Consider the following 12244-nt stretch of genomic DNA (forward strand, 5'->3'; position numbering starts at 1 on the left):
GACATATGGGGGAAGTAACTCATCTTGGTCAATGAACTATAACTAAGTGAAACTAGTGTAAATAAGAACCTAATTCCATAACCTAAAAGAAAGCAGAAATATTTTAGCCATTTTAAAATATTTTCTTCCCTAATCTATGTATGACTCTGAGGATAAGTAAAATTATGTACACAAGCTTCTAGCAACCATGAAAAGGTCAACCGATTCCTGTAGGAAGCATTTCTGCCAGGAGTGCATTAGCTGTAAAACATATTATCACTCATTCTTTAGTGCATTATATACAAAGGAGGAAAAAAATTGTCACAGCTATGTGCTTTCTCACTTTTTTCCCTTGGAAGCTTCAATTCTAAATGACACACATTATAATAAATGCAAGAGTAGAAAAGATCTAAAGTTTGAAGCGCAGGACAGTATTGCCTGATGTTATCTACCCATTACTAATATCTTTGAGTCATAGTGTTTGGGAGTCAAAAACAGGCACCTTGCTGATCCAAGTGCTGTAAAAAGGCTTTCTCTCAACAGAGATATCAAATGAGAAAATAAGATGGATAGAGGTGGGAAAAGTACGCAAATAAATGAGATAACACTAGTAACAGTGAGAGCAGCTGCCCACCCTGTACAAACTCAGGATGCCATCAGGAATGGGGATTTCTGGCATGGCATCCTGAGCAGTCAGGAGAGCAGAGACACCACCCAAAAAGATAGGCATTACCAGAAGAACCTTCTTGAGATAATTTCTGACAGTCCGGGAACTTGCTGAAATTTTATGTAGCCCCTTTTACATTCCTGGAATAAAACACCACCTGCTGCCCTGCAGCAGCAGTGTTGACATTTTTGGAGGATGGTGGCACAAGGAAAAGTTTTGCCAAACAGTGCTGTAATGTGGCAGTTGTTTGTAGCAGCTTCTCACGAGGGGGAAAGAAAGCACGTGGGTATTTATATGACAATTTTACATGTGGAAACAACATGAAATTGTCAGCTGTCTGGAAGCAAACCAAATTACGCACACCCTGAGCTGGACAGAAATAGCACATAAAGAACCTTGATATAAAGATGTGACTGAAAACAGAACAGGAGAAACACAAAATACAATTAAACAAGAAAAACAATATTAAAAGCAGAAGAAACAAACAGCATAAGCTTTCCAAATAAAAGTATTACATCCTGTGAGGCCTTTGTCAAATTACTCTATTTCCCCATCAATACCATGGAGATAATATTTCCTGCTGTCATCACATCCCTAAAAACTTTAAACTCCTGATTGTTTGTAGAGAAATCAATCACAGAGAAAGGTGGTGGGGATATACAGAAGGTTCGGGCCTTAAGAACTTCAACATTCTGTAAGTGAAGTTTTAACTTTAATCTTCACTATTATGCTGCCATCAGATTTAAGGCATGTTCTTTAACATATGGAATGAAAAAATATGCATTCTGTTTTGGTAAGCAAGCAGGTGAAGAATAAATTAGACTTCTATTTGTGGTCATGACCACACAACCAATCAAGAGCACAGAGAGATAGGTTATGGCATGAGGAATTACAGCCCCCAGCTGTGCTAAATTCAGGAGGCCACACACAGGAAGACAATCAGTCTTCCCTGCTTGTATGCTGACACACAGCCTAGAGTCTGACCTGTGGTTTTTCCCTTCCTTTTTTTAAGATCACCATGAACATTCCTTCACCTTGCCCCATGGCTGTCTATGCTTTGACAATTTGCTTGAGTGGCAGAGGGGAGAAAACCAATAAATCTTCTATGCAGTGAACATAAGCTACAATTAGAAAGGCCCTTAAATTCACAGCTCCTCAGCTGATGTGAATTGGCACAGATACATTAAAATTAATAGGCAGGATTCCTCAGGCAGCTCAAATCAGTGTCACTCCACTGAAGCTTATGCAACAATCCCAATGTGTAGAAGCTGGGGATCTGGCCCACAGCCTGTGCTGCAGTCCAGAAAGACCATCTGTATTTAACAGCATCAGAAATCAAAAGGAAAGTTTTTATAATTTACTCAGTATTACTGAGATGAATGATTAAGAAGCATGGTGTTGAGACATGGTGTTAAGTCAGGTAGACTAAACAAGAGCTATAGAAGATAAAAATTAGTTCTTTGTTTCTTCCTCTGTATAGTTTTACCAGGAAAAGTTATGTAATTTCTTGCAACATATTCCATGAGGCAATGAAAAGTGAAGGCAAGGAGACAGCTGAGGAGGTATGAGGGGCAGGAATAACAGAATAAGGAATTCAAGCTACTTAATGAATTGCAGGCACTAAAGTGTGCTTCTCTGCTTATGTTGAATTGATGTCAGACCCTTTCCCACTGATGTCAGTGGAAAGAGTGGCATTACACAATGCTACTCAGCAGCCCAAGGGAGGGGCAGCGTAAAAGCAGAGGAGAAGGTTCAGGTAGTTCAGCTCTTTATTTTGGAAGCAATACTGAGAATCTTCCGTATTCAGCTTTCATGGAATTTGGATACCATTGTTAGCATTCTAATTGTTAAAAGCCAGATGCAGAGATAAAACTGGCACGTGCTCACGGGGAGGGGAGAGGGGAAGTGGTGAGAGCATATCAATGCATTTAAATTCTTGTTTTGCGGCTCAGCGGTAGAAATCTGTATTATTTTTGCAAAGCCCTTCTGGGATGTCCAGCAAAAAGCAGTGCTTTTGTCACGCTGCCATGTGATAACTCAGTCTTAAGTATCCTGTGGTGAGGAATTTGATTCTCTTTACTTTGAAGAAGCTGCATCTGCACACAGGAACTCGCTGAAAAGAAAGTTTGTTTATATCTGTAACACATGCATACATGCAGGTATTTTCAGGGCATGGAATGTAAATGAACTGCTTTGAATTCCAGGGGACCAAGAAGATCTCAAAAGTTCTGGACACCACAGTGTTACCCTGTATCTGCTCAGGTAGTCATTGTTTGTCCTGGAGGCTCATTCATAAGGATGAGTGAAAATGAGACATGCAGAGAAAATACATCTCTTCAGCTTTGACATGGGAAAAATTCACTGCACTTCACAAGCATCTACCCTTAGCAACAATTTCTCACCCTGCTCCAAGCTCTCTTGTGGTTCCACCAGCTACCTGATCAATTCCCACAGGAAAGTCTGTAGAGAAAACTCTTTCAAGACAGACTCTTCTCAAGACTGAAATGGTAAAGTGGGAGTGAGAAAGTTTGCACACCGGGTGAGAATTTCTTCCGGCGTGCAAAGTCAGAATAACTGAGGAGAATAATTCTGCTTTAATTTTGCAATCTATTTTTAATGTTTAGAGATGTTTTGAATGACACTGAAAAAGTATGTATGCGGTTTTGAAAGAAGGGCTACCAGCAAAATCATGCAAACAGTCTCGTGCAATTGGGCTCTGCTGGCACGTGCTGACACAAGGCAAGCAGCTGCTCCAGACTAAGCCTCTCCAAGGCTCTGGCACTGCTTGGTGCTAAGAGCACACAGAGCATGTGTGATGCCAATTCAAGGCTGTAGCCACTAGTAATCATTGAGAGGATTTAAGATTTCAACTCAACTACATCTGAATAAAGGTATGTTGAGGTTTATTAGTGCTAAGCAGCTTTGTATTTCAGTGCTGTTATACCATGGAGACCAGCTTTGCAGAAACACAGTTGGTAAGGCCAATTCCACAGCTGCTCAATCAACTTTTACACATCAGCCTTGGTCTGAGGTCCAAAAGAACCGGAAAGACTGCAACTTGCCCTCAGTCATCTCCATGACAGTCTTCAAAGCAAAATCTGGTTCCATGTCTCACCTGAAGTTGGTATTTGATCCACTGTTCACTACAAAGAATTATATTTCTCTTAGTCAGATAAATATGATTATTAACACAAAAAAAGTACTGTAAATATAACTTTCAGGTTCTTCTATAAATTAAATTATTGATTTTGAAAGGAGTTTTTCTTGAAGCATTCCATTTTGGTTTAACTTTATTTTAAAAGGCATTTTCAAGAAAAACCTTGCTCCTGGGTTACTACTGATTCTCAAAAAAATCAACAACAATGTTTATTCACACACCACTAGTATATCTCTTCTTTATCATAAACAATCATATTCTTGTAATGGTAGACAGGATCTTTGCAAAGTTCTCAACAAGGCAGGCACTTTCCTGAAGATGATTTTTATATAAATTACTCTGATATCATGTAGTCTACCTAAGGTTAACACAGATTTACTGATTTGTATACAAAACAGCATACTGGCTAACAATCATGATCCTTTCCTACATAATGTCTGAAACAAAAGGTTTAACATTCTCCAAATTCCTTAAGTGCCACAGGTCCTTAACTCTCACCATTTTCAGCGTGACCTCTCATCTGTATATTTCAGATACAAATCTTAAACAGAAGAAAGATTTTTCATCCACATAGCAACAGCTATCTTTCAAGTCTCTACCTTCCCACTAAAATAATCACCAATCCCAAACTATGCATTAGGGTCTTCAGTAAACACACACCTATTCTAACATAAAATGTAAGAATTGTACCAATGTAAGAAGCAGCAGAAAGGTATTTTACAGCAATTTACTTAATTTATATAAAGTGAAGGAAAGACATGTACCCTTAACAACAGAAAATGTCAGGATAGGGCAAAGAGATAAAGAAATACCCCACTATATTCCCATCTGAACCGAGTAGAATGTGAAAATCAATAATTTCTTTTTTCAAGATTGAGAGAGTCTTGGAAGCTTGGTATGTATTTTTAAGACCACTAAGCTGAAAATAATTAAATTGGAAGTTCTGATTTTGAAAAAAGTATCAGAATAATTCTTTTCTTTTTCTCAAATTAATTCATGGAACATATTTGAGGATTTCAACATAGTTGCTATCTAACAGCTATAGCTGCACAGCCATCTTCATTGAATACATGCACAGCAATTCTGTTTCCCTGCATGTAAACACAGTTTGCTTAAACACTTCTAGTCTGCAGGATAAGTTCCACTGAAGAAGAGAGTACTCAGACAAAATGAAGATTCATAGACTTTAAACAATCATTCTGCACCATGGGAGATTTGCAGATCCTGTGAGACCTATTTTGTCTTCTTAAAGCATGTCAGTCAATTTTGTCCTCTTTTCCAAGCCAAAAAAAAAAAAAATCCTTTTTCCAACACTCCAATCCCAAAGAAATTCAAATATTTAACCACAATGAAATCCTTTAAAGAAGTAATAATTACCCCCAGAGACTAAGGCCTACTACTGCTGTGCCTCCTCAATTTTTTTTTTTTTTTCGACTACAAAAGATGACACCCTAGCATGTTTTTGAGCAAGTTTTTTCCTCATGCAAAGAGAACTGTCTGCAGAGCAGTCCCTATCAAATTCTTTTACTTGTAGTGGCAGAGGAGGGCAAAACCCTCTAAGATCTTTCCTTTGTTTAAATGCATTTCCTGCCTTCCTTGCTCCTATAGACTGTGTTGTGACAGGCCTATTTATAGTCCAAAGAAAGGAAAAAGCACCACTGGAGGCAGGAAAACTAAGTCGGGAAAGAATAGAAGGAAGTGTGGCTGCCATTTAGCCAAACAATCTAGAACTAATTGAGCTCAAAGGAGCCCCAGCCTTAGTGAAGCTGCTGGGAGGGAACAGAGCACAAATCCTGCTTCTCTCTCCAGCCCTGCCAGAGCTGCTGAGTGGGAGAGCCATGGGCAGGACACTGCTGGGAGCAAACAACCTCAGCATCCTAGATCCTGAGAAGAACTCTTTGAAATAAGGAGAGTGATGCATGTTGGATACCTATCAAATTAAGGTAAGTGCCTCCTTCTGGCATTTCTGCTTGCTGCATGCTCCACTTCTTTTCAGGTGTGGCCAGGCTGGTAAATGAAAAAAGAATGAGCTTTGGCAAAGGAATGGCAACTGACTTTTAGATAAAGGTTTGGCAGGATGTCTGATTTTTAGATAAACAAATCTGAATTCACTTATGGAGTCCTCAGAACTTTTGTTAAGCAAAAGAAGCCTTTGCCATAAATCCATGTCATAACTGCTGTTTTCCTGACTTGTGTCATGTTCATCTTACAGATTGTGATTAAGTACTAGAGAAAAGTTATGCTAAACAAATGCCCCAAAGGAAAATATTATGTCAACTCTGCGTTCATTTAAAAATATAGATTTAGAGAAAGACAGAGTGAGGGAGAAGTATATTAAATATATATTTATACAAGATGTGTTAATATGGAATAGAGAAATACATCAAAATGTATATAATGCAAATTTTGTGATAATTTGGTCTTATGATGTAGATTTGAAGGTAGGAACTTAGCCTGAATTAAAATACCCGAAAGTTTCTAGAGTTTTAGAATTTATTATGACAGGTAATTAATGTGTGTGTGCGTGCATATATACAAAAATATACTACATATAGATACCAAATCAAGATATATTATTCATTGTTGCTTGCATTGAAGTACTACATGTTGTCATTCTGAGGTCTAATTTAAACTGATAGTAGAATATGAGTGGAAATTTCTAATCTGCTGATTTTCAGATACTATACACAACATCACACTATCATGACTGAGCGTGTAAAAAGTTCCATTTTAAGATAGATCAGTGTAGAGACCATATTAATTTACTGAGGTACCATCAACAAGACAGACTTTTAAGATGGAAAAATTAAGTTTTTTAAGATTGTGTGATTTCTTCGACTCTCAACATGTCCTTTGCACTTCTAACAAAGGAAATGCTGTTGTGTTGCTGGCAGCAGAATAGAAGCTGTAGAATAACAGACTCAGGTTTTCATCATGCAAATTTTATCTTCTTTGAAAGATCTATGAGAATAACCTTTGTATTAGTCTCATTTGTGTTAACACATTGCCTCTAAGCATATGCTATTCAGATTATTAATTTGTTATTCAGATGTTGTCTAGGATTAGCGGTTTATGGCAAAAGGTTGCTGGTGACTAAAAGGAAGTGTGATGTGTGTTATTCTACTGTATCCCCATAGGATGCTATTATGTTTAGAGTCTGCTATTGTGAAGATAGCAAGGCAGGATGTCCCCCATGTAGGTGAAAAGCCACGATAGGACCATTGTAAACAGCAGCAGTCAGCTGAAACTCTGACCCAGGGAGGTGCCAAGCAGCAACTCCAAGGAAGCAGATGTAAGCCAAGGCTCGTGGAAAGGATGGGGTCTTTCTTTGTCCAATTTCAAAGGACTCAGCAGTGCAAGTGATTCTCAGTAATTTACAATAGTTCTAGGTGGCTATAAGCCTGGTCTTGTGTCTTTTTTTTAAAGCTTGGTACCACTGCATATGAGGAGAAGATCACTTACAAATCAGCCAGTTACAGTGTAGTTTACAGGAAAAGGTGATCAAAAACATACTGATGCACTCTCACATTTGCCTTTGAAAAAATACTACAGATGATAGTATTAAAAATTCCCTAACTGATGAGCATTCCCTAATTATTTTTTAAGGTACTTAAAAAATCCCTAATTAATACTTTTAATAAACACACACATATAAAGATTTGTTTCTAAACTGCAAGAGTTCATATGTTCATGAGCTCAAAGTTTGCAAACGGAGGGTTTTGTCCTGAAGATAAAATCGTGAGGAAAAAATACTTCACTGAAAGTGTGACTGGGCACTGGTATGGGCTGCCCAGGAAGGTGGCTGAGTCACTGACCCTGGAGGTGTTTAAAAAAAAAGACTTGATGAGGCACTCAGTGCCATGGTTTAGCTGATAAGGTCGTAATAGGTCACAGGTTGGACTCCATGATTTCAAAGGTTTTTTCCAAACTAGTTTATTCTGTGATTCTGTGTTTTCAGAAGGCCTTATAAAATATTACCACCTGCTAGGGTCTAAGTACTCTGCAGGAGATTCTTTCTACATAAACACTTTTGAGTGTTCACAAGTATTAACAGGGCTGCAATTATGAAAGATTCAAGCTAAAAATTAAATATGAGAATTTGATATACCAGAAGGAAGTTGAGGTTCACATGCTTCCTACCCTGACATTATTTTACCAGGTAATTAAAGAGGTTTAGGGTTGTAAAATAAATACCTCAGTCAGCTGTCACTACTGTGTGGGTAGTATGGATTTCTGGTTCCAGGAAAGCTGACTGACTTGAAGAAAAATCACATGAGTTTAAAAGTAATGCACTTTGGGTGACAAGTCATGCCTTGCTTTCCTGCAAAGCTAGTCCAGGTTTAGTAAGATTTATTATTCCTCATGCAATTGCTCCAGTGTAAATATCTTAATTTCTCTCTAAGCCCTTATTCCACTCTACCAGACACTCTTACAAGCAAGCTTTGTGCTCCAAGTCACCACTTAGTCAGGCCCACTAAAATTACAGGAAAGAAAAGAGCAGAGAATTACAAGTGTTTGGAGTAGTCAAAGCAAGATTTTTGAAGAACACATGTACAGTCTAGAGTACTCTCGCTCAAAAAACAGAAGTGGGGAAGAGGGAACACAAAAAGAAACCCAGTTAAAACACATTCAGACATCAACATTCAGTATTGGATAGCACCAAAATAGTTCTACAATGAGATGCAGCTGTTCAACACAACAGAAATGTTAGTGTTAACAAATAATTTTTTTGATACTGTCTAAAGCACCTAGCTCATAACTATGTGCAGAATAACATCCTGACTCATGAAAATGTTTATGCAGGTGCTTAAACTTAAGCTTATGGGTAGTCTCATTGATTTCAAGCAAAATTATTTCAACAGACTGATAAAATGTGAAGCTTGGCAGAGTCATTAGACCATCTAGTCTGACTACAAGCGTGTTAAATTCACCATTTCTCTTATCCAAAACCCAAAAGCTTTCCTGCTTACAACAGAAGAGTATGGACTAAAATTTAAGGGGAAGATCACAATGTTCTACACACATGAGTAGCGACCCACAACAGTGAGAATTGTTCAGGCTGACACAATCCTTTAGCTCAAAAGGGAATTAAATGTGCAGACCTTTCACCAACTTACTGCACAAGAGCGAAGGTCAATATGTGTATGGACGATGGACTGTTTCTCCCAGAAGTCTCTGTGCTATCAGAAAAAGCCAATAGCTCTCTTTTGATTGCTTTCCTACTCTTCTAATGGACTAGAAAAGTACTGTTGCAAAAGCAAGGATTTTTTAAAAAGCTTCTTTAAAAATCAATCTTTATGCCAAAGTGCAGGTATTTTTTTTTACCTTAAATTCTCTCATTCACCCCAGACCATATGCAAATTGTGGTGCAAAAATAGGAGCCGTTGTCCACAAGTAGATGAAACATAGATACATTAACAAAATAGGAAAATACATCTAGAATGAATTTGTCAAATCCCTTGCTTGGTCACACCTAGGCAGTTAAAAAAGACTTATTACCTGAAAAATAGATGAGAAAAAGTGGGAGACTTGACCTGGGGTCTCCTTTCCAAGGATTAGTAGCAGTGGGTTTCTGCTGCATGAACAGATAGCAGCAGCAGTGGTGTTAAAGGATATGTACAACATGTGGTATTAACAAAAAAACAAAAAAACAAAAAAAAAAAACAAAAAAAAACAAAACAAAACAAAACAAAACAAAACAAAACAAGATATATTAATGTCTTAGGTTCCCACAAAAACAAACAAACAAAAAAAAAATTGGCTTTGAGATGTTTTTTTGTCTTCATCTTCTTCCTATTTACACTGAGTTTCAGGGTTGGTAATCTCCTTGTTACTTAGTATAGTTCTTCCTGGGAAGTAGAGGGGTTCCCTAGGGGAAGGAAGAGCTTTTCCCAGCTTTTGGCAGCAGAGGGAAATGTCACTCTACCTTATGTAGAGGTAGATTCAGTCCTCTGTTCTTCTCTAAACTCCCTGCAGCAGTTTGCTCTCATCTGGATGTCATCTCTGAAGTGTCCCTTCTCAACCCCTGCCTAGTAATGGTTGCAGACCCATTTATCAAAATGGTCCCCAACAGACTCTGTGGGCTCAAACAACTGCACAGTGCAAAACACAACCCTGCTCTAATGGTTCTGTAGTGGAGCACCACACAGCCCCAGGAAAATGAAAATGCCAAGTGGCCGCCCTGTTGCCAGTATTGCAATGAAGATGTGCCACTTGGTCAAGATAGCAGAAAAGCAGTGAACAGCCAGAGTGGTTATGGTGTGACACAGAGCATTGTGTGCAGTCTGCTCTGCCAGCGCGGTCCAGCCATGCACCAAATAACTCCACTGGTGGGGCTGGACAGAAGAATTTAAAGTCAAGCTAACAGGTCTGGCATTGTCTCACTAATTGACTAATGACTGTTTTCATTATAGAGCTGTAATTCACTCAAGTCAGAAAGAACAGAAATTAAGGTGTACCAACATCTCTGTTTAGACAGCTCAACATTCTCAGAACCCCTTATATCCTAACACACCTTTTTTTCCAGCATAGTGCTCCAGCATGGTGTTCCATTGTGATTTTGGATTATTACCGTACCACAATTATCTTGGAAGGCTGGAGACAAAGATAAATCTTCAAAGATGAGGTCATTACTAAATGGAAAAGGAAAACTAAACTCAGTCTCAATTGAACTACAAAATATGCTTCATAACTTCATAAATGGGAACAGGCAAGAGAGAGAAGTGGATTAATGCTGAATTTTTCCATGCTGCTTGACCTTCTTCCCAGGCATGGATAGTCTCTTCTTTCTCTCTTAAAAGAAAGAACTTTCATACTGCTTTCATATAGTGCTATAGTTTTATACTGGAACACAGCCTGTGTGGAATTCTGGACCCAGCGATATTGTTCTGTTCATTCAGATATGTTCTATTAGAGATAACTGTCTGAAGCAATAATTAAAAGCTGTAAAAACATAAAAGAGCAGGATAATGTCTTTATACCATTAAAAGAAATGGAACTGGAACTAACAACAGAGAAGGGCCCAGATTAAAGCAAGTGTAATAAATCTGGCAGTTAAATATAGAGACCTTGGCCCCAAGGGGCTCTGTCATACAAAATATTAAGTGTTGTGACTATAATAAGCAAATCTCCTCTCAACTAAGGAGCATGGAAGCAATAGACTCTCTCTTGTCTTTGCTCTGAATACTTCATACATAGTAGGAAGGCACAGATGGATGCAAATTCACTCATCTCAGAGTAAGCTGGGAGCATGAGCCCTGAGATATTTGCAGCAGATTTCAGACAGGCTGCTGGATAACAGAGTCTGGCTGATAAACATGCTGCGTGTTGGACTAAGTGGAGATCCTGCCTGACAGTTCTGGCAGAGTAGGCATTTGTGATCCATGCCTCATTTTACAGTGCATAAAAATGCTGCTGTTCATAAGCAAGCAGTGCATTAATTTTTAGTACTTTGACAGAAACTGTTAAAAAAAGGGTCAGATTTTTTTTTTTTCTAGAGAGAAGAAGGAAACAGGCTTGGTTTTTTTCTCTTTTCTGGGTCTGTTACTAGTCTCCATTGTTTCCACTCTTGTAATGTCAATGCAAATGGACTATGTCATGCTGCAATGTGGAATGTAGTGCTCTAAGTTGATACTTAGATACTCAGTACCAGCTTCTGCTGCATCACTGAGGAAAGACTGGCTTACCAAACCAAGAACTACTGTGACATCAGTGGTGACAATATGTTTATCAAAATTAATAAAGTGAAAAAACATTTTTCACTATTCATATGTAATACAAATTTGGCAGATAACATTCTCTCTGTTGTAAAATTTGAGTGAAAATAATTCTCAGAAATTATTTATACAAGAGAAAGTTCACATCAGTTGAACTTACAATAGGAGAGGCAAGTAAAATGCAGAAAGCTAGGTCCTTTCAGTAAAACAGAAATAAGTGTATTTTAAAACATGTTTACTGAATTGAAAACTTTCTGTGTAACTATAATTTCATTTAAAGTCTGAGAGAGCATGTAATGAAGAACTTGGAAAAAAACCCTGATGTCATACTCTTGATCCCTTGTATTTGTTTACACCAAGTGTGGGAAAAAGTCATACTTACTGGAGATTATTAAATGGTAAAGGAACTACTGATTAGCTCAAACTTACCAGATGCAGAAAAGACAACAAAAACTGAGATCTGCTGTACATTCAACATCACAGCAATGCCCCATCATTGTTCAGCACATCACTCGCAATGAGGAAGGCTAGAGAAACCCAGAGAACAAATCTCTTCCAAATACACAAGTCTGTTTAGAAATCTTCAGTCTAGTCAGTATTGGAAAAAAAATCCATCTATGATAGATGTGTTTTTGTGCCACTGTATCTAAGTCTAGAATTACTGGAACACAGTCTTCAAGCTCTGTTTCTGAAATGAGCATGTCCACCCTCTGGAATACATCTATT

The 12244-nt window shown here is 38.1% G+C and overlaps 1 protein-coding gene across 2 annotated transcripts in view; it reads left to right on the forward strand.

Moving 5' to 3' along the window:
- The first annotated feature begins 5525 nt into the window (after nucleotides 1–5525).
- The window catches only part of RASGRP3 (RAS guanyl releasing protein 3), a 58635-nt gene continuing 51916 nt past the window's right edge, over nucleotides 5526–12244 (forward strand). The window contains exon 1 of one of the 2 annotated variants that reach the window (XM_004174638.6): nucleotides 5526–5746. The gene's annotated coding sequence lies outside the window, so the exon portion shown is untranslated. The remainder of the gene's footprint in view (nucleotides 5747–12244) is intronic. The other variant, XM_072927216.1, reaches the window with a different exon arrangement.

The sequence above is a fragment of the Taeniopygia guttata genome, chromosome 3, assembly GCF_048771995.1.
Source record: "Taeniopygia guttata chromosome 3, bTaeGut7.mat, whole genome shotgun sequence".
Classification (NCBI taxonomy): domain Eukaryota; kingdom Metazoa; phylum Chordata; class Aves; order Passeriformes; family Estrildidae; genus Taeniopygia; species Taeniopygia guttata.